Source organism: Syngnathoides biaculeatus, chromosome 11 (assembly GCF_019802595.1).
Source record: "Syngnathoides biaculeatus isolate LvHL_M chromosome 11, ASM1980259v1, whole genome shotgun sequence".
NCBI lineage: Eukaryota > Metazoa > Chordata > Actinopteri > Syngnathiformes > Syngnathidae > Syngnathoides > Syngnathoides biaculeatus.
Window position 1 is genome coordinate 16,492,292 of NC_084650.1, and position 23,128 is coordinate 16,515,419.

At 44.3% G+C, this 23,128-nt stretch overlaps 1 protein-coding gene across 1 annotated transcript in view; it reads left to right on the forward strand.

The window, feature by feature from the left end:
- The window catches only part of lingo2 (leucine rich repeat and Ig domain containing 2), a 270,223-nt gene that overhangs the window by 159,758 nt on the left and 87,337 nt on the right, over positions 1 to 23,128 (forward strand). The gene's annotated exons all lie outside the window — the stretch shown is intronic.

Below are 23,128 nucleotides of genomic sequence, written 5' to 3' on the forward strand. Positions count from 1 at the left end.
TGGTAGCATTACATCAAGAAGGGTATGGAATCAAAGAAAATTTTGATATGAGGTGGGAATCGCAGAAAACGATCTCATAACCCTTTTTTTGCAAACGCTATGAATGGCGTCGCAACACAGCAATTGTGCTATCAAAAACTCTTGCTAGTTTCATCATATTCCCGGTGGTTCCGAACTATATTCTTGACTTGGTTCCTGATCTGATTCTTGATTCGGTTCCTTTCCTGGACACCAATCGGTGTTGGTCTCATCCCGCAAAACATGGCTCATTCGGTTTAGAAAATTCAGCCCTCAAAGCAAGAAACCGTGCACGTCGGCCATTGCGATTCAAAGTGACCTTTCCCAGAATTCCCATCAAACACAAACTTGAGAATTTTAGTTTAATTGATTCCAAATTAGTTATGTTTTATAAGGATTTTTTTTTGTTATTGAGAGGAGCCAGATGAGGTGGCTGGGGCATCTGATTCGGATGCCTCCTGGACGCCTACCTGGTGAGGTGTTCCGGGAATGTCCCACCGGAAAGAGACCCCGAGGACGACCCAGGACACGCTTGAGAGACTTTGTCTCTCGGCTGGCCTGGGAACGCCTCGGGATCCCTCCGGAAGAGCTGGAAGAAGTGGCTGGGGAAATGGAAGTCTGGGTATCCCTGCTGAAGCTACCCGGAAATGCGGTAGATAATGGATAGATGTGTGTGAATGTTGCATGATGGTAAAATTTGATACCTTACCATGCCCATATTTTGCATAGAAATATTAATGAACCCTCAAGAGTTGTTTCATAGTGGTGCCTTGACTTGGTTCCTTCCCCCAGGACCGGCAAAAACGCTAGTCTGGTACCCCAAAACGTGGCTGTGTAGGTTTAGAAAATTGAGGATAGACTTTACAAAAGAACTATGCGGGTGGGCAGAGGGAATTACACCATTTTGGTTTCATTTTGCCCATATTCAGGGTGTCTTTCAAAGATCATCTTGTCCCAGAAATTTTGTCAGCTTGCTTCCGAATTTCAACTGCGTGTACAATGAACCCCCAGTTTTTGCGGAGGACATGAACAATGTATCTTCTCGCAAATATCAAAAGTCTACCAGGGTTTATGTTCCCCTTAATAGGTCATATAATTTTACCTATACATTCCATAAGATTGCGGCCAATCATGCTTTGCCTAAATATGACCTGGCTAAACCAAGCGATTTTTTTTTTTTTTTTTTTTGGGGGGGGGGTATTTCTAAGGTACATGCAGATGTATCAAATCCTCCAAGTTATAAAATGACATACTGTAAACTACTAATGTGTTGAAAACTGGTGGAACTGATACTCTTGTACAGTATGTTTTTCTGGAAAGAAGTCGTCGAAGCACGTCCGATCTCATCTCGATGGCTCCACGCGAAGCTTTTAATTGCACGACGCAGCCCAGTGTGTCCGCCGACATGAGATTTGTTGTTTTCTGTTATTGTTTTTCTCTTGGCCCTCACATCAGTCGAATGCGGTCTGATTAGATCCGCTGGCACATTTTCACATCTTAAAAGGAAATAATGACGCTTGCGAGAGAGCCTCAGCAATCGACGCTATTTTTTTTTCTCCCTTTTCCGAGAGACTGATTATGTAAATGTCACCTAAAAAAAATTATGGAGGAATCGCACCAGAGAAATGCGTACGACCTGTTTCTTCATACAGGTGACCTGAAGCTGGTGTTGCAAACAAAGGTTTTTTATACAAAATATATATAAAAAAAAAAATACCGCTTGGCCTGTTCAGTATAATAATATAATAATAATATAATGATTTGTTGCCTGTATTTAACTCAGAGTCGTAGATTTGGCCTTATAAATGGAATACCGTAATTTCTGGCATACAACCCGCAACTTTTTTCACATGCCTTCAACCCTGCGATTTATGCGGTGATGCGGCTAATTTGTGTATTTTTTCTAACGGCCGCAAGGGGGCACTCGAGCGGAAAAGGTGCGAATGAGACGGATGGAATTTATGTGCCGAGGAAGTGACTTTTACCGGCCCTGTTAGCTCTGCGCGAGCGTGTTGCTGCTGTGTTACTGGCGTGTCTCAGTGATATTTACCGCTAAGTTTTATTTTAACCGGTCCTGTTAGCGCTAGCTTTAGCTCAGCGTTAGCACAAACTTAAACTTTTTCTTTGTAATGTCTTGTGTTTCAATGTGGGCACTTGCGGCTTTTACGCAGGTGCGGCGTATGTATGTACCAAATGGCATTTCCTTTACAAATGTACTCGGTGAGGCTTCTAACCAGGGTCGCTCCGTAGGCTGGGAATTACGGTACTTCAGTACTACTACTTCCCTGCGTCATTTCACATGATCACACCAAAATTAATTTGAGCTTTATTTTCTTTTTAAGGGTGCATTATTTGGCTTATTCCCAATATCTGGTGAAATTTTCATGTCAGTAGTACCTTTTGAAATACCGGATTTTCCGCACTATAAGGCGCACCGCATTATAAGGCGCACCTTCTATGAATGGCCTATTCAAAAAGTTTTTTTCATATATAAGGCGCACCGCATTATAAGGCGCATAGAATAGACGCTACAGTTGGTCCGCATATAAGGCGTACCGTTGTCTTTTAAAGGTTTTTTGGTGTGCCTTATAGTGCGGAAAATGCGGTATATTTCGAGTGAAAAATGGTGACACATTAACTACATTTTCTGCTGCTGGAGGTGTAAGCAGACCTGCATTCATTTTGGCTTTATGCAGAATTCAGCGTTTGCTTCTGATAACCGCCACACATTTAATTGCTCAGTGAAGACGTGGTGAAGGTGGGGTGGGGGGGTACGTTTGCGCTTTGTGTTACGTCCTCTGCGTTCACTGCAATGCAATGCGATGTATGTCTTCCGTCATGCTAATGGGGGGGGGGGTTTGCTGTTTTTTTTGCGTCCTTCACCTGGACGGAGGGAACATATTCCTTGTTTGTTTGTTTTTTTTTATCGTAGTCTAATAATCGAGTTAAAATTTTTATGATTGGAAAAACACCACAGACATTGTTAAAAAGAGCAAAATTCACAGTCAATATCAAATCATCATATCATATACAATCATATCAGATCATACTCTCATTATTTTCTTCTTTTCTATCTATATACTAGATATATGTTTGGGGATGGGGGGAGACGGTTTTTTAGCTGCTGTCAAGAGTGATGGAGATGAGCCCGATATTTGCTGAGCAAACCTTCGTGAGCACAAGTGTCGTCGTCTTCTTCGTCGATCTTATGTCGTGCGTTGACGCCGTCACCCCCGGTGGCCTACTTTAGCCCTGATGGATGGCCATCTCTGGTCTCGCAGCGGAATAACTGCATTCTAAAAATTTCCAATCGCACATTAAATGGCGAGTTTTTAATATTTGGGTTTTGATAAGTAGATTTCAACACGTCACTGCCATTGAGCCGAAACCACCTATGTCCAAATGTGGTCAATCCTAATTTTAGGTTGCTTCATAGCTTCCTCTTTGTGAATGTCTAATGTCTCAACAAGGTGTTTGGGGGAGTTAAGCATGGGCTTGAACCACCCAAAATAGGAAGGATACATTGCAAAATGATCCACTGTCATACATATGATCCCAAAAGTATTTTAGTAATGTAAAAAAGTAGTCATGTATTGTAAGTAATTTATCTTTGTTCATCTAGCATATCAAATCAATCACAAAAACTGCCTTCTACCATCTGAAGAACATATCTAGTCACCGAAGTCTTGTTTGTGTCAAGCAGACCGGGAAAAGCTCATCCATGCTTTTATCTCAAGTAGACTCGACTATTGTAAGGGTCTTCTGACAGGTGTATTAAACAGCTGCAGCTCATTCCCAATGCTCCAGCTCGCGTTCTGACCAAAACAAAGCGGTCAGAACAAGTAACTCCAATCCTCAGGTCCTTGCACTGGATTCCAGTCAGCTTTAGAATAGATTTTAAAGTTCTGGGACTGGTCTATAAATCGCTAAATGATTTAGGTCTTGAATACATGAAAGAAATGCTTACGGAATACAAACCCAGTAGAGTTGTGAGATCACCTGACTCAGGTCAAATAGTGGAGCGCAGAGTCCAACGCAAACACGGCGAAGCGGCATTTAGCGATTATGCTGCACACAAATGGAATAAGTTGCCAACGTAGGTGAGGTCAGCCCCAAGGTTGAAAACTCTCATGCTTTTTAGAATATATCCACTTTTTGATCATATTACTTGCACTGTATTCAGTTTTAACTGTCTTTTTTTTTGTTTTTATCATGTTTTAAATGTTTTACCTCTTTGTTTTCAAATGCCTTTAATCACGTAAAGCACATTGAGTTACGTCGTGTATGAAATGCGCTATGCAAATAAATTTACTTTGCTATCTATGCTAGCAATGTACAGTAAGAGGCAGAACAATCCAATGCTCTTTCGCTAGATGGAAATTTGAAAGAACCTGTGCGTCTGACAAAAAAACCCAAAAATTAGCTTTGCGTTAAACTAAAGAGGTTCCGATGTGGCACTCAGACATGAAAAAATTGAGACATCATCATGATTTTTCTTGTGTAGATATTTTTTGATGGGTATTCCTTGAAAAAAATCCTTGCCCCTTATGAAGATTAACAGTAGAGATGATTGATTGCTGTATGGATGATTGGTGTGCGATGACATTTTTCGAAGGTAAAATATGTGCCGGGACAGGTTAGAAGATGTTAAAATAGTGTATCTAATCTTATGGCTTGTGTATTCATCTTTGATATCTTTTCCACCCTTCATTTTTTTGCGTTTGTTGCGCACAGCCTCGCTAAGCAGCTTCTTTCTCCCCCTCCAAGACTTAATTAGGCGCCTGCTATTTTCCCGTTTGGAAAAAAAAAACAAAAAACTAAAAAAAACAACAGCCGACACAAACAAACACACAACGGGAAGAAAAAGCCACAGGGAGAACGAAAGCGATCGGAAGAATACCCACAATCCACTTGGATATTGCTCCTTCCAGTTAAGCCCGAAGAGTAACTACCTGCTTTTCTGCCCCTTTTGAATTGAAAGGTTGGTAATCCACTTTTCTGAGAGCGCGGGGCCTTCATGCATCGCGCAACTCCATTCCGCACGCTCGGCCAACATGGCCGCCCGGCTCCGAGCCGACCGTGCACGCCGGCAACGGGGGGGGGGAATCGACGCGCGCCACTCTTCGACCTACTTACCTGTTTACATAAATGATTGTGTTGAGGTGCTGTTTTTGCGCGCAAACAACACAAATGCATTCAGCTCGCAAAATCTCTATGATCTTCATTTTTCATGTCTGCGCCGAATGATTGTTGTTTACATAAGTGTGTGAACTTATTCTGACTCCTGACTTGGGGCCATCGCTTTATCTACGTACCGCGCGTCACCGCGCACAACGGAAATAGCCAAACGGGGGGGGGGGGGGGGGGGTCGTCTGGACAGGTGCGTGGGCACCGTTATTGTTATGTAACTTGACGCGGCGTCGCATTACAATACTATTTGCAAAACGTATCGTGTGCAAGGTATTTTCCACAGAAGCCTCCCGATAATCCTGGCGGTTTTGTCAAGTTCATTTGCGCTATGCGGCTCGTTTCATGAATAATTTGCCTGGGAATGATTGCATCACGGTAATTATATAACGAGTCGCATTTGAGCTTGTGTGGTGTGGATTTTTTTTTTTTTTTTGGAGGCAGGGGGGATTTGTAGTCATTTCGTTTTTGTATTGTCCAAAGTGGCGGTTCTTTGGCGAGGAATGATGACATCACTAGTGTCAAAGGTGAACGAACTGCTTTGCTTTGTCATTGGTTAAATCCCCGTCACATGACTTACAGTATGGATCGTGGTTCACGTTGTTACCCAACGTTTCCATTTCCAACATGTTTATTAATAAAGGCCTGTGATAGCCTTGGTCAATTTTGGCATTTTTCTTAGTGGATTTTTGGCAAAATGGTTTATTAAGGAGCAGCACGGTGGATCAGCTGGTGAAGTTCTGAGGACCCGGGTTCGATCCCAGCCCCGCCTGTGCGGAGTTTGCATGTTCTCCCCGTGTTTGCGGGGTTTTCTCCGGGAAATCCAGTTTCCTCCCAAATCCCCAAAAAACATGCAAAATTAATTGGACACTCTAAATTGCCCCTAGGTGTGATTGTGAGTACTGCTGTTTGTCTCTATGTGCCCTGCGATTGGCAAGCAACCAGTTCAGGGTGAACCCCGCCTCCTGCCTGTTGACAGCCGCGATAGGCTCCAGCACTCCCCGCGACCCTTGTGAGGATAACAAAATAGATGGATGTATTCTAAATTAAAAGGGTTACATATTTGATGTCCTTTTATTGGGGTTGCGAGATAATTTGTGTTGGAAATGCCCAGGATGCCCTTTTTCAAGATGTTGTATTCAGTGCAAAATGCCTGGCAGATAAGATGATGGCATTTTTCATTAATATTTAGCATACAAATAAGATTTGCTTTTATTGGATTACCATTTTCCTTTGACAGCTGGGATAGGCTCCAGCACTCCAAGCGACCCTTGTGGGGATAATAGGCTAAGAACATGGATGGATGGATGACAGTAAAACATAAGTAGTCTCAAGATATGGACACCAAAGCAGCCAGGGGCAGGATTCACAGAATGAGTTTCTGCGTCTTGTTGGGGTTTGTTTGTGGCTGCAATATAAGGACCATTCATCTACTGCCGAGATAGGGTCCAGCACTCGTGAGGATAAGCGACAAAGAAAATGGATGGATGGTTTATTGAGTGGTTGCAGGCTGTTACATATTAATTAAACACGCTCTAGCATCATTTGTCTGAAACATCTGAGTTGTAAATTGTTAATGAAGAAATATCGCATCACAAGACACACCCCTTCTCATATCTATAAAATTGGCTGGGGCTGTTTTGCTGCAGAGGGAACTGGAGCCCAACTTAAAATAGATGGCATCATAAAGGAAGAACATTACACGGCGATATTAAGGCAACATCTCAAGACGTCAGCCAGGAAGCTAAAACTTGGGCGCAAATGGGTCTTCCAAATGGACAATGACCCGAAGCGTACTCCCAAAATGGTTCAAAAAGTGCCTTGAAGACGACAAACTCGCGAAGCCCTGATCTGAATCCAGGGCAGATCTCTATAGGCCGAAAAGAAAATGTAAAATTCTCCAAGGAATTCTCTTTCATGGTTGTGGCATTTAATAAAAATGAAATTAATTGACCTAAAACAGGAGAGATTTAGAATTCTGATTTGTTTTAAATTAAATTATTATTATTTGAATTTTACTTTACATTTTTTTATTTTATTTTTTTTATTATTATTTAAATAATTTTAAATGTAATCTCTGTAAACTCTGTAAATCTATGTTAACCTCTGGCTTTAACTCTGTGTGTATGTGGATAGAGAGAGTTAGATAGAAAGAGAGAGAGAGAGCGATAGAACTCGTTTATTCATGAGAACCTCTCTCATGAACAAAGCACAAACTACATCGACTGAGTAAACCACGTTTCACGGATGACTTACAGAGAGCGATAACACCTCCAACTGCCACGGAGAGCGCTCTTGTTTCTCGCGTTCATCAGGTGACAAGCAAAAATTACACTCCCGGCACCTCCGATGGACAACGAAATCCATTTTTTTTTCCTACACTATAAAAAGAATAATAATAAAAAAAAAATAGCGCCTCACCTCTGCAGATGTCAGGAAAAAGGAAATGACTATTTCATCCGACACTTTCCACCGTTGAAAAGCATCACTGACGGGGGATCAATAATAATAAAGGATCTGGCTTGGCGCAGATACGGACGCCGCGAGAGCCAAAAGACGATTTCAAAATAGCTGCGAGTACATTTTTTTTGAAAGCGTGCTGTAACTCTGCCAGTATGCATATTTACTGTAGTTGCACCTTTTTTCTTTTGCTTACATAGATTCCTGTTGGGTCCTGTTAATGCGTATGGAGCGTGCAACCCAACCAAGCACTGGACGCAAAGTGCACTCGCATCACTTTTAAAGTCGCTTTGCTTTGCAAATAAAACTTACTGTGTAGGTCCAAATATTCGTATTTCTTTTTAAAACAGTCGAGCTCTGGCTTTAATATCAATACATTCAGGGGTGCCACCTTTCAGAAATAAAAAGGAGGAGAATATGCTGGTTCTTTGTCTTCCAAGAAACATTTTACCTGGCAGTTTTGTGTGAGAGCATTTCACTTGCTTCAACCATCTTGAGGTTTTAGAGATTTTTATTGCCGGTTATGAGTAAATTCACGGAAAGCAGGAAATGCAGTAATTCTGTAAGTAATTGGTCCACATTGCCGGCAATACGTCGGACTCATTTCCGGTGAGAGTTGGACCTTCGTCACTGATTTTGTTCATAACTTTTATGGACAGAATTTCTTGGCGTAGATGATGCGGTTCTGTTGGCTTCATCAAGCCGCGATCGCCAGCTCCTCACTGGAAGCGATTCGCAGCCGAGTGTGAAGCGGCTGGGACGAGAATCGGCACCTCCAAATCTGAGACGACGGCCCTCAGTTGGAAAAGGGTGGCGTTCCCTCTCCGGGTCGGGGACGAGATCCTTCCCCAAGTGGAGGAGTTCAAGGATCTTGGGGTCTTGTTCACAAGTGAGGAAAGAATGGAGCGGGAGATCAACAGACGGATCGGTGCAGCGTTTGCAGTGATGCGGAATTTATGTCTGTCCGTTGTGGTAAAGAGGGAGCTAAGTCGAAAAGCAAAGCACTCGATTTACCAGTCGATTTACGTTCCTACCCTCACCTATGGGCATGAGCTGTAGGTCGTGACCGAAAGAACAAGATCCCGGATACAAGCGACCGAAATGAGTTTCCTCTGCAGGGTGTCTGGGCTCTCCCTTAGAGATAGGGTGAGAATCTCGGTCATCAGGGAGGGGCTCAGTGTCGAGCCGCTGCTCCTCCCCATTGAGAGGAGGCAGATGAGGTGGCTGGGGCATCTGATTCGGACGCCTCCCTGGTGAGATGTTCTGGGCATGTCCCACCAGAAAGAGACCCCGAGGACCACTCAGGACACGCTGGAGAGATTGTCTCTCGAATGACTTGGGAATGCCTCGGGATTAGTCCGGAAGAGTTGGAAGAAGTGGTTGGGGAAAGAGAAGTCTGGGTATTCCTGCTGAAGCTACTTCCCCCGCGAGCCGACCCGGAAAAGCAGTAGATAATGGATGGATGGATGTTTAAGCAACCCATTTTCTATATTTAATGTTTTACAGTGTTTTTGTAAATTCCTTTTGTTTTTTTTCAAGATCATATTTTATAGTCAGCAGTCAAAGGGTTAATATTTTTTGGGGTTGGGGTCATATCTGTTAAATTGAGCAAATTGGAGCTACAGTACATAGACAACCAGGTGGAGTGGGCCGAGGACCAACACAAAAAAAAAACAAAGTCTCGAAAATGAGCTGCATCGTAGCATCGCTCCACCCAACAAGCAAGAAGGTACTGACCGAATGGCACCAGAATTGCCCAAGCATCGGAATTCAGTTGGCCGCATTCCAAGAAAACACAAAAATACCCTCCCGTATTCTGCATTTTTTTTTTAGCTTGAATATTTCCGGCGGGCACGGCCGATGTGGCTGACACAAGCCACAGAATTTTAACAATATCGTCAGTCCCTGGAGGTGGCTCGTGCGCTAGCTCATCGTCCGTCGTATTAGAGAGATACCCGCGGGGCGTTTTAGCGAGTTGTGGCTGCTAATTAAATGGAAGAGGCCAGAGCCTTAAGCAAACTTTTTTTTATAGTCGCTTGGATGCATTTGTAACAACGCCGGCAGTGGACTGGAAAAGGGATTATTGTAGAAAATGTGTCTTTGCGGTACACACATTCACATTTCATTTTGTGATACATTTTTACGTAATATTTCGGTGGAATCGTTCATGTGTCATGCTAAGATGTTGCTAAAACGATCCTTCTAACTAAACTAGTTCTAATCTGGTTCTAATCCTGTGTGGATGCTGATCACAATTCTGCATGGTTCCATGTTCTCTTGCCAGGTTTGTTCCAGGTTCAAATCCTTTCTGGTTCTTGGTCCAAATAAGATGTGGTTCCAGCTTTAAATGATATTTGGTTCCTGGTCCAGATGTAGTTCCTTGTTCAAATTCTATTTGTTTTCCTCTTCCAACTCCTTTGTGATCCTTCAAAAGTAAAATGCTTGAGAAGGTACAAAGCGCACAACCAAAGATGAACCCCAGAAACAGTTTTACGGTCTTCTGATGATTCTGATTTTAGATCTCCGAGACCAAATATTAATTCCTGTTACGTGTCTTGGTGTGATGATGTTGTTGTGCACTTGTTTTACATCAGGATTTTTGTCGATGTCAAACATTTACCTGGAGATGTACAAACCAGGCGGCACGGTGGAGCAGCTGTAGAGCGTTAGCCTCACAGTGCTGAGGACCAGGGTCCAAAACCCGGCCCCGCCTGTGTGGAGTTTGCTTCTTCTCTCCATACCTGATCCTCCGGGGACTCTAATTTCCTCCCACATTCCAAAAACTTGCATTAATTGGAGACTCTAAATTGCCCCTAGGTGTGATTTTGAGTGTGGCCTGCAATTGGCTGGCAACCAGTTCAGGGCGTACCCTGCCCCTTGCCCGACGACAGCTGGGATTGGCTCCAGCACTCCCGCGGCTCTTGTGAGGATAAGCGGCTCAGAAAATGGATGGGTGTACAAAACCAGGCAGCCCCGTGAGACTCCATTTTATGTCTTCATTTGAGAGGTGTGAGTGATGGGGTCAGTGGATGAACAGCCTCCGTCATACCGCTTGAGTGAAGGCAAGGCTGACATTTTGGATTGCTGCGCTCGCGGGGGCGGAGGCGACAAGGGTTTGCCATCCAGATAAAACCAGCCAGGAACACCAGAAGGTCATTTTTAGCTGTCCGTGCATGTAATTAGAAAATGAGTGCTGCACTCCAAATCCAGTCTGTTTCTAAATTACTCAGGTAATTTTTTTTAAAACTTTTATTACCGTATTTTCCGCAGTAAGAGGCGCACCCAAAAGCCGTTAATTTTTCTCAAAGGCTGACGGTGCGCTTTATAATCCGGTGTGCCTTATATATGGATCAATATTGAGCCTTTAGTGCAGCTCCATCTAATGGATGCATAATTTGACCCCGGCCTCTACTTTAGCGTCCATTCTCTGCGCCCTATAATGCAGTGCGCCTTATATATGAAAATTTTTTTGAAATAGGCAATTCATTGAAGGTGCGCCTTATAATGTTGTGCGTTTTATAGTGCGGAAAATAGCGTACTCGTCTAGAAATTAATTACAACTCCAATCCCATGAATCAGCTGCTGTTGAGTACACGAGGCGTGAGCAGACTCGGTGGAAACGGAATGGACTCAAATGAGTTGAATCAGATGAATGACTTGAGTTAAAAGAATCACAGAAACGGTGGAGTCAAATGAGTCAGTTGAATTGGGAGAATGACTCACCATAAAAAAATGAACTAAGATGATTCGATCAATGCAGAGAGTCAGATTTTGAGTGATTGACTCACTTTACAAAAATTTAGTATTGCATTTACATGATACCCTCCGCACTGCGAGTACGGTCGACGGTATTGCGACTATTTTGCGTTAAATCACACGCTGTGATTTCCTGGGATGGATCCCCGTCACATTTTCGCTGCAATAAACAGCACGGTGGACGACTCCTCCGGGACGGCCGGGGACAAATGTGGCATTTAGATGCAAGTCACTAAATAAGAAAGGTGATGCATGCATACAGAGTAGCACAAAAAAAAAAAAGGAAATTGGCTGTTTGTCACTTTGGATAAGGTCAGAGTGGAACGCCGCGTAATTGACTGCAGTCGAGACGTCGGGCGCGCACACAAAAGCAGAACGACAATGTAACTCGCTAGTTATCTGGCTTCCGCGTAAATGAATGTCGTTATCGGGGGCCATCATTCTAATTAATGTGATAATTTATTCATGCATCTTTTCAAACAGGCCTGTGAAGCAGAGTAAACACAGACGTCTAAACAACCGCCGTATCGAAGTGGTCGGACAAAGCAAGAGGAGACTGCGTGTTGGCACGTGGTTAGCATTATGCGGCGTATTTATGTGATGGTTATCAAACGCTAATACGAATGTAATCTGCATCCAAAAAAGACGGCAGCTCTGCTTAGCGGTTGGCTTTGACTTGATTGTGTTGCCGTGCTGTCCGACTTCCTGGGAGTTGAGGATCGTGTCCCTGTAAACATTGTAAAATAGTAGATATTGAAATGAAAAATACATATATTATTCACTTCAATGTCTATACGAAAAAATAAATATGAGCGGCGAGCGTGTCATCCATGCGCAAAGTTGTGGAAGTCTCATTCGACATCCACGTTGTGGCAACCTACTGTGGGAGACGAACGCCCGCCTTCTGAAACAGAAGCTCTTTTCGGAGAAGAGAGCATCTCACAACCGAGTGAAGTTACCGGGGAAATATTACCCTATTGGTTCGAGCCATATTTAGATGATATGCGGATCACGGCCAAAGGACCTCCTTGCCAGATCCATCTCCACGCGGTGGTGATAAAAACAACACCACCAAACCGCCTCCCTGTCCAATCCGCTTCCGCAGCGAAGATGAGCCAACGCGGCCCAGCCGCGACGCGCTACCCCGGCCGCCAAGGTTGGTGGCCGGCTCGGCCTTGTCGACAAGGCCAGGAAGGCCGAGCCGAGGCCGGTGGTGATCTACCCCCCCCCCCCCCACCGTCCCCAACTATTGTTTTTTTTAATACCTGTATACACACCTACCTGTCATTTGGAACCCATGAAGCTCTCGTCCTTTGCACCCGTGCAATCCATTTTTCACGACAAACCGTGCAGTGTTCGAACAATATCCAAACGAGTCCGCTTGAACGGGCTACTCCCTCCAACATCACTTCCTGCTTCTTGTCGAAAACAAATCCCTCGAGAGGATTTTCATGGCAGGAGTTACAAAAAGCCGTATCCGTCAAAATCAAGTTTTGTGGTGGGGAAAAAAACGGATGGGTCCATACCGGCTGCCGTTTTTTCATGAATAACATACTAAAAATCATCCATTTCATGACAGTGGCACTTTAAATTAGCCTGATTGTTGTTAGCTTGAGGCTGCCTGCAGTACTTGAGTCAGTGAACCAATCAGAGCAAATGTTTCATAGTTGATAGCGTTTGTGTTGAATGCGTAAAATAGCTTCCATGAATCGATCCTCTTGAATCTCTGAACCCAAAATAATTCATTCTGCCAACGATGGGATACAAATAGGTAATTGTGATTAGATGGATGAACACGGGTGGACAGGCGCTCCAGAGACCTTCCAATTCTGTATTTAAGCATTCCGAGTCGCGTTTGATTCGGCACGCCGCTTAATTAAGTTTGCGATGTTCAGCCCAACGCTTTGCAGATGGACTTTAATTGCTTTAATGATTAATTGGAGAAACGCAAGACGGCGCGCGCGGCTTGACTGGCGTTTGCGATTGAAAACATTACCGAGAGTGACTGCTAAGCTTATTTATAGTGCGTCGATGTTAATAATCAAATGCGTACAGTACGAGTGCTTCCCGTCTCGAGTGTTTTCGCAAACACGCCGTAATGAGCCGTGTCGGGAAGCGGGAGGTGTCTTTCTTTCCCCCTGACTTTCCGAGCAGCTGCGCCAGGGAGATTGCTAATTATTAGCCGCTAGCGCGCAGGAATTATTACCTGCTGGGCGTGACCCCGCCCCCAAACTCTAGCACGAAAGACGCTTTTCAAAATGACTCGAGAGCCGACTTGGGAAGAATGAAAAAGAGGAAATCAAGGGTCCGGCTCGCACGGATTTTATTGGCGGCCATTGTTGCGCTGATATTTTACATCTGGCGCAGACTCTGTTGACGGTCGTGTCGTCGTTATTACATGAAAAAATCAGATGGGGGTAAAAAAAATGCTATCACGGGTGCATAACAAAGGTTCTCACTGCCACTTATTGGATTAGACAAGAGTCAGTCAATTAGTCTGTGAAGCAAAAGTCTTCCCATTTGCAAAATACACCACTCCGATAACGACGCGTTTTATTCCAATGACGGTGTAATAGAACACAATTAATTCCCATTACAAAACATCACAACTAACGCAATAATATTTTGATACACGACGTCATGATGTGAAATCCAAATCTGGCATGATACAATTCACTGCATTACCTCAAGTTACGATATAATTCGTTCCCCTCCGGTGGCGATACGATACAACACGATTCGCTCCATTTGCAAAGCGATGATGTAAAATGTACTCGAGTAGCCATTTGGTCTGCTTAGATTCACTCCAACAGCAATGGAATACAATATGATTTATTGCAATGAAGATACAATGTCAATCCATTTTCTTAGCCGCTTATCCTCACAAGGATCAGGGGAGTGCTGGAGCCAATCCCTTCTGTCCTCAGGCAGGAGGCGGGGTGCACCCTGAACTGGTTGCCGACCAATCGCAGGGCACAAAGCGACAAACAGTCGCACTCACATTCAACCCTAGGGGCAATTTACAGTCTCCGATCAATGCATGTTTTTGGGATGTGGGAGGAAACCGGAGTGCCTGGAGAAAACCCACGCAGGCACGGGGAGAACATGCAAACTTCTCGCAGCCGGTGCTGGGAATTGAACCCTGATCCTCAGAACTGTAAGGCCAAGGCTCTAACCAGCTATCCACAATATGATGTGAATTCACTCAACAGATACTTTTCGCGTGACGTCATGAGTCACATGACATACTGGACGGCAAAACTCCAATCCAACTCGCATTTTTTTTTTTAGTCATCCTTTTGTGAATGTTGGGTTGCTTATAAACGTCTTGCGGCTTTTTCATCGCGGTATTTCATTGTGTGGCTTACGGTTGCAAGAATGGACAGAAAAAGGGGTCTGACACTTCAGGTATTGTTTACCTTTTTGCTGGACATTCAGCTAATTTACGGTGGTATTCTTCACACTTGGTACATATCTTTACGGAGGGCTCGGGGCTGTCAATATGCCTACGAGCAACCGCAGTGAAACTTTGCTCTCCATGTTTGCGGTGGATAACGTGCACCTCGTGGCTGTCGCTAGCCGTAGCCTTTAGCTGCACTTTTGCTAACTCGTGGGAGCGGGCTATGTCGACCGCTTTTTCGAGCGTGAGCGCCAGCCCATGGCTGAGTAATTTTTCGCGCACACTCGGTGAGTTCATAGCGAAAAGTATGCGGTCTCTGACCATCTCACAACTGTTTGTGTAGTTACAGGCTTTAACCAACAACTTGAGTTTTGTCCCAAAGTGCTCAAATGACTCAGTTACCTTGGCCTTCTCGTGAAACTGATATCGAGCAAATATGGGGTTTGCTTTCGGAGTGAAGTAATCAGAGAAGTTTTTGCAATAAGTTTTTAGCAACTTTTCTCCACGTATTGCCAGACGTCTCGTCCTTTTTCGCCAATCCACGGCACTTTTCCTCTTCAGCTCTGTTTTGAAGCGGTCCCGTGAACGTGAGTTCAGAGTGTTGCTTGAATCTCCGTCACGCATCTGTTAAAATGGATGAGTCCCAGTCCTTCCTCGGGATTGGAACACTGAACGTATGCCTCCATCGTGGCCAATTCGTCGTCGTCGTCTTCGTTCGTCCCTTCGCCCCCGTGAGTCTCTACTTATACGCCAGTCCCTCTTACACCATGTTATGATCTTGCTGTCGTGTTATTGAATAACGTAGACGTGAGTCCAACTATACCTTTTAACGTTGGTGATATTTATTTCGCTTTTCCCCCCCGCCGACCTCTCTAGCTCACTTCCTTATCGTCCTGTTTCGTCGCACCCCGCTGACGTCAACACAATCACACCATAAACTCTCGAGGACTTCCAAGATAAAAGATCCAACGATAACCGTAGCTAAAACATTACAGTCTACACTTATCGCTTCCTAGCCATGATATGTAGACACGATCTTGCCGTCCAAAATGGCGTTGGAAACAAAAAAACACGTGGTAGGCGTGATGTCAATGAAAAGTTTCCGTTACGATGTAGTGCAATTCCCTCCAATTTACAATGCAATCAATTTGATCCCAGCAACGAGACGGCACAAGTAAGTGCGATTGACGCCAAGAAAAATGCGGTCCAGGTCTCTCCAAGAACAAGGCGCTATAAATAGTTTTCCCTCCAATTTTGATTCCATACGATATATTTCATCTCACAAAGCCTGCACCGGGTAGGGTGACGAGATAAGCGGGATTACAGGCGAGGATAGAACCTGTGGGAGTTCTGGCCGCACGGCAAGAACTCAACAGGTAACAGGATAAAAACCATGAGGTGAATGCTACAAACGTGACACGGTAAGTTGTTATGGAAGCACGGTGGATTCCGGTATTGTCTTGAGTGCGCAGCTGATGATTTGATTGATTGATGATTGATTGATTGATTGATTGATGATTGATTGATTGATTGATTGATTGATTGATTGATTGATTGGCTCCAACTCATGCTTCTAATCTTCAACATTGCCACTCAGACACATGGGGGCGCTATTCAGTGCTAAGACCGCACAACTAACAGTATGATACAGTTCATTCATGATCTCATACGATGAGATTGACTCTAATAATGAAATCTTACAATTCAGTCCAATAAATATGAAATAGACTTTACACCAATAACTGTGATACAATGAGAATCGCTCCGGCCATTCACATTTCTTAATGGTTTTTTTTTTGTCTTTGTGTCCTTATCTACACTCGCTACGTGTTTTTCCGCAGCCTTCACATCGCTGACTCGCCCTGAGGGCGGCCGGGCGGCCCTCTCCAACTCTGGAGATTATTTTTCATCATGAAAAACAATACCCCCCCCCCCCCCCCGCCCGCATTTAAATACGTAGTTTCTCCCGTCACCCAGCTTCAATTGTGCCGTCAACCTCCACAAAAAAAGCGTTTGTATTGCCACCGCCGGCTTAAAGGACCGAGCTATAAGCCGCTCCTCAGAAAGAATGAGTTGGAGCTGTTGTTCTTTTCTTTTAACTTGTCCGGGCTAATCTTGTTTTAATTTCATTAAAAGTTTGCTGCACCTCCGGGAAGGCACAGAAAGCTGCCCCACCCCCACCCCCCACTTTTCTATTTATCTGTTCCACAAAGCTTGCAATATCTCCTCCTGCTTAAGTTGCGCGCACTGCGTTTAGGTCAACATTGGGCAAAAGTGTCGACAGCAGCGATGCTTTCAGCAGCTCAAATGTGTTTGACGCAGCGGGTTTACCCTTTGTTTGTCTTACAAAGTCACATCTGGATTATAGAGTACGTTGTTGGCATCGGAAAGATGTATCCTTATAATCTTCCAGGGGTTCTGAGACTGGGGTTCTCGGCCACGGTGGGGTCTGCGAGATGCCGTTTAGGGGTCTCAAAATAATTTGGAATAAATGTAGGTTACTTTGTCCAATACAATAAAGTTATGGGAAAGAGTAGTGGAGGCTAGATTCAGGACAGAAGTAAGTATCTGCGAGCAACTGTATGGTTTCATGCTGAGAAAGAGTACCACAGATCCATAATTTGCCTTGAGGGTGCTCCTGGAAAAGCACAGAGAAGGTCAGGAGGAGCTACATTGTGTGTTTGTATACCTAGAGAAAGTCTATGGCAGAGTACCAAGAGAGGAACTGTGGTACTGCATGCGCAAGTCCGGCGTGGCGGGAAATATGTAAGAATAGTACAGGACATGTATGAGGGCAGCAGAACAGAGGTGAGATGTGCAGTAGGTGTGTCAGAAGAATTTAAAGTAGAGGTGGGAGTGCATCAGGGTTCCGCGCTGAGGCCCTTCCTGTTTGCGGTAGTAATGGATAGGCTGACAGACCAAGAGAGGAACTATGGTACTGCATGCGCAAGTCCGGCGTGGCGGAGAAATATGTAAGAATAGTACAGGACATGTATGAGGGCAGCAGAACAGAGGTGAGATGTGCAGTAGGTGTGTCAGAAGAATTTAAAGTAGAGGTGGGAGTGCATCAGGGTTCCGCGCTGAGGCCCTTCCTGTTTGCGGTAGTAATGGATAGGCTGACAGACCAAGAGAGGAACTATGGTACTGCATGCGCAAGTCCGGCGTGGCGGAGAAATATGTAAGAATAGTACAGGACATGTATGAGGGCAGCAGAACAGAGGTGAGATGTGCAGTAGGTGTGTCAGAAGAATTTAAAGTAGAGGTGGGACTGCATCAGGGTTCCGCGCTGAGCCCCTTCCTGTTTGCGGTAGTAATGGATAGGCTGACAGATGAGGTTAGACTGGAATCCCCTTGGACCATGATGTTCGCAGACGATATTGTGATCTGCAGTGGAAGCAGGGAACAGGGGGAGGAACAGTTTGAAAGATGGAGGTACGCACTGGAAAGGAGAGGAATGAAGATTAGCCGAAATAAAACTGAATATATGTGCTTGAATGTGAGGGGCGGAGGAGGAAGTGTGAAGCTCCAGGGAGAAGAGATGCCGAGGGTGGATGACTTCAAATACTTGGGGTCAACAATACAGAGCAATGGTGAGTGTGGTTAGGGTTACAAAATGAAGAAACTGGTCCAACCGGGATTGAATAGTTGGCGGAAGGTGTCTGGTGTTCTATGTGACAGAAGAGTCTCCGCCAGGATGAAGGGCAAAGTTTATAAAAGTGGTGAGGCCGGCCATGATGTACGGATTAGAGATGGTGGCTCTGAAGAGAGATGTTTGTGTACTGTACACATTTCTGAACAAAAAATTACAATCATAAATATTGACAGGGACACAGGAAACGTAGACCCACTGCATTTACAGTTTACTACTTCAGAATGAAACAACTCAAATGACAACAGATTAAAAGGAACTATGGCTACTCTGAAGGGACAGACTTCATCAGGTGTATGCAACAAAGTGTTGTTTAAAGTCATTTGGTGGCGAACAACATGGATGCTTGTCAGCGTTCCCACAATTACTCCTCCCTACTTTAGCTTTGCGCCAATTACAAGCTCAGATGAATAAGCGTGAGGGGAGATTGGAACCGCGGGAGGCAATTTCGAGCCGCAGAAAGGAGGGAAGCGTCGTCACTTGAAAGCGACTTCGTTAACGGGCAGGCGACGAGGGGTGGGAGACGTCGTCAGGTGTGGGTTGCGACGCGCCAGATGGCGGGACGTCCAAATGACTCCTCCCTTAATTGCGTCACGTCAAGAGATTTGACAGTGATTCCCTGAGTTGCCCGCGGCGAGGCGTCTGTACTGCTGGAAGGTTCAAAATCTGCCTCTGTGTGGGCACGGAATATTAGTGTTTATTTATTTGATTTACAATTTCAAATCAATGAACCCCGACAATATGTTTTTCAATGTATTTGCTCACCAAAAAATTATTCATTTTATAAAATTAAAACTACCCACAAAAAATACCCAATACGATGCACTTTTGTTTATTTTTCAAGTCTATTTTCATTTTAATGTCATGGTGGCGCAGCTGTAACGTGTTGGCCTCACAGTTCTGAAGACCGGGGTTCGATCCCGGCCCCGCCTGTATGGAGTTTGCATGTTCTCCCCGTGCCTGTGTGGGTTTCCTCCAGGCATTCCGGTTCCCTCCCACATCCCAAAAACATGCATTGATCGGAGACTGTAAATTGCCCCGAGGTGTGATTGTGAGCGCGGCTGTTTGTCTCTATGTGCCCTGCGATTGGCTGGCGACCAGTTCAGGGTCAATTCCGCCTCCTGCCCGATGATAGCTGGGATAGGCTACAGCACTCGCACAACCTTTGTAAGGATAAGCATCTTAGAAAATGGATGGATGGATGTAACATGAATTACATACTGGAATGAAATAAGGTCTCATGTATTTTTAAAAGAAAAAACGTCTTCTTTTTTGTTGTTTTTTTTAAGTTTGAAGAGTTTTTTTTTCAATACAAAATCCCTGAATATTTTGGATATGGTACACTTTTTAGTTGTCTAAACATATTGTTTGTATTTAATTTCATTTCATTTAATCGTTTTTAATTATTCAATTCATTCAATTTTATGATGGTATTTCTTCAACAAAAATATATTCTAATCATCCATCTATTTTCTTAGCCGCTTATCCTCACAAGGGTCGCGGGAATGCTGTAGCCAATCCCAGCTGTCAACGGGCAGGAGGCGGGGTATGCCCTGAACTGGTTGCCAGTCAATCGCAGGGCACATCGAGACAAACAGCCGCGCTCAAAATCACACCTTGGGGCAATTTATAGTGTCCAATTAATGTTGCATGTTTTTGGGATGTGGGAGGAACCGTAGTGCCCGGGGAAAACCCACGCAGGCACGGGGAGAACACGCAAACTCCACACAGGCGGGTCCGGGATCGAACCTGGGACCTCAGAACTGCGAGGCCAACGCTTTACCAGCTGATCCCCCGTGCCGCCCAGTATATTCTTATTAAAACTAATTTGATGTCAATTGTCTGAACACTCTCTGTCCGTATAATTGAAGCCAGAAGTTTACATAGACATTTCATTTTTTTTGTCTCACTGTGGGAAATCAAATCAGACTAAACCACAACTCGTGTTTCAAGTCAGTCCGGATCAGTTTGGGATAGTTTACGAGCAAGTCTATTTGAAAACAAGCAGGAAATGGAGACGAGCGAGCCCGGTCCCGCGTTTGAGACCCCGATATCCTTTAATGCGCAACATTGAATGATTCATACACAGATAACGCATCCTACCTGCTCCCCGGCGTGCGCGGCGGTTAGCGCAGCTGCTGACACAAACATATTTTAGCATATATCTTCCATCCGCTCACGTCGGTCGCGGCTCCGTGTTTGCATTGGCGACAGCCAGCTCAACACTGACGTGTGGGCAAAACCGGCGGCGGATTTAATCAGGTTGGGGAAGAATGATGGCCTCCGACACAAACGTATCCGTCTGAATAAATACCGACAGTTTTAGGAGCAGAGAGAAGAGTAGGCTTCACATAAATATTATACACACAGTGAGTTCACTTCATCAAGACTCACTCGCATCAGTTCAGAATTCGGATTACATTTGCAAAATACACAACTCGCCATATATCCAGTCATATGTACCCCTGCCTTATTGGAAAGAAAATGTGGACTCTGATCTGTTTCATCACCTCTACGTGGTGGTTTTATAACCTCTGTGGGGGTGGTGGGGGGGTGTTATCAGGGGTGCCCAAGCTTCTTTTTTTTATGCTAAAGATCTTCTTTTCAAGCAGCCGATCTCCTGCAATATACCTCCCGTGTGATTCTATCTTTCATGCTTTGTATTGCTCGCCCGTGCTTTCCCAACTGCTTACACATTCATTTGAATTTGTCAAGCACGGAGATCAGAATTCAATAAAAATGCACAGGTGGGCTGAGTCAATCACGTCCCGTCGGCTCATCCAGCTGCAGAGAGAAGCGCTCGCCGTCTGCGATGTCCTTCCAAAGTTGCTTGATCAAATCCTCTGCCGCGGCTTCACTGCGTCACGTAGCAGTCGTTCTTGCCAACTCGCTAGTCGTTATGTGCACATACGCAGTGACGTGTGACAGAAAAGGCCAGGATTTTGTCAAACTGACTGTCGGTCAATCGATGCTACCTGATCAACATGTCGGGGACACCTGAATCTCGTGACGGGATGGATGATGGAGTATGTTTCTCTTTGACAGACGGAAATGATTTACTGGGTGCTCCAAGACTGGTAAAACATACACAAAGTAGTCCCCAAATGGGGAAAAAAAAAATTATTTGACTGTGCACTTGTGAGCCACATTAACCTGTTGGATGAGTGAGCTCTGTCCTTGAATGTCATTTAATCACGTGACAATTCCGTCTACTCCAAAGTCAGTCCCAACTTAATAGTAGTCTGGATGAAAGATGTACTGTAATTTCCGGCCTATAAGCCGCGACTTTTTTCACACGCTTTTAACCCTGCGGTTTATGTGGTGATGCGGCTAATTTGTGCCTTTTTTTCCCCTCACGGCCGCAAGGGGGCACTCGAGCTGAAAAGGCAAGAGTGAGACAGATGGAATATATGTGCCAAGGAAGTGACTTTTATCGGTATGTTTTTTTTTTTCTTTTTTTTTAAGCTGGCTCTGTTAGTGCTGCACTAGCGTTAGCGCTGTGCTAGCTTGTTTCTGCTGTGTTACTTCCGCGTCTCAGTGATTTTGGTATGTTTTTTTTTAACAGGCTACCATGTTGTTGCTCTGTTAAGCCAATGTTACGTTATGCTATGTTAAGATGCCGTGTCTCAGTAATTTTTAACGGTATGTTTTATTTTTGTTTTTTTTTTAACTGGCCCCTTTAGCGCTTTGCTAGCATGTTGCTGCTGCTGTTACTTCCGCGTCTCAGTGGTTTAGGTTTTTTTTTGTTTTTGTTTTGTTTTTTTAACAGGCTACCATGTTGTTGCTCTGTTAAGCCAATGTTACGTTATGCTATGTTAAGATGCCGTGTCTCAGTAATTTTTAACGGTATGTTTTATTTTTGTTTTTTTTTTAACTGGCCCTGTTAGCGCTGTGCTAGCGTGTTGCTGCTCTGTTACTGCCGCATCTCAGTGATTTTTACCGGTATGTTTTTTTTTTTTTTTTTTTTTTTTTTAATCGGCCCTGTTAGCGGCGCGCTAGCATTAGTGCTGCCTTAGCGTGTTTTTGCTGTGTCACTGTCACATCGCAGTGATTTAGGTATGTTTTTTTTTTTTTTTTTTTTAACCGCCTACCGTATTGTTGCTATGTTAAGCTAAGGTATTAAAACTCTTTCTGTGTACCGGCTTTCTTTGTAAATAGCTCGTGTTTCAATGTGGGCACTTGCGGATTTTTACACAATGTGGCTTACGTATGTACCAAATGGTATTTCCTTTACAAATGTACTCGGTGAGGCTTATAATCCAGTGCGCTCTGTTGGCCAGAAATTACAGGAGTTGCCTCACAATTTGAATCGAGACTGAGCTTTTCTCTTATGTTGCTCATGTTGAGATGAATTCATCACGATGGTTGTTTACTTGTAAACTGTGCACTTGATTACAGTACATTGTGAGCCTGCTGCTTAAATATCGATTCAGTTCAGAAGACTTTGTCGTTACACAATTACTAAGGTATTGTCTTAAGTGATTTTCCCCTGTTTGCATAGATTTATTTCTTTTATAAATGTATGTGTGAAAATAGAATTGTTTCTGCGCGTCACAACCCATCGAAGACTCCGGAACACATCTGACCTCTCATTTGACCTCCCGGCGCATCGCCGCGATCGCCCCGTTGTTTATCTTTAGCGCGTTTTGGCAGCGGGG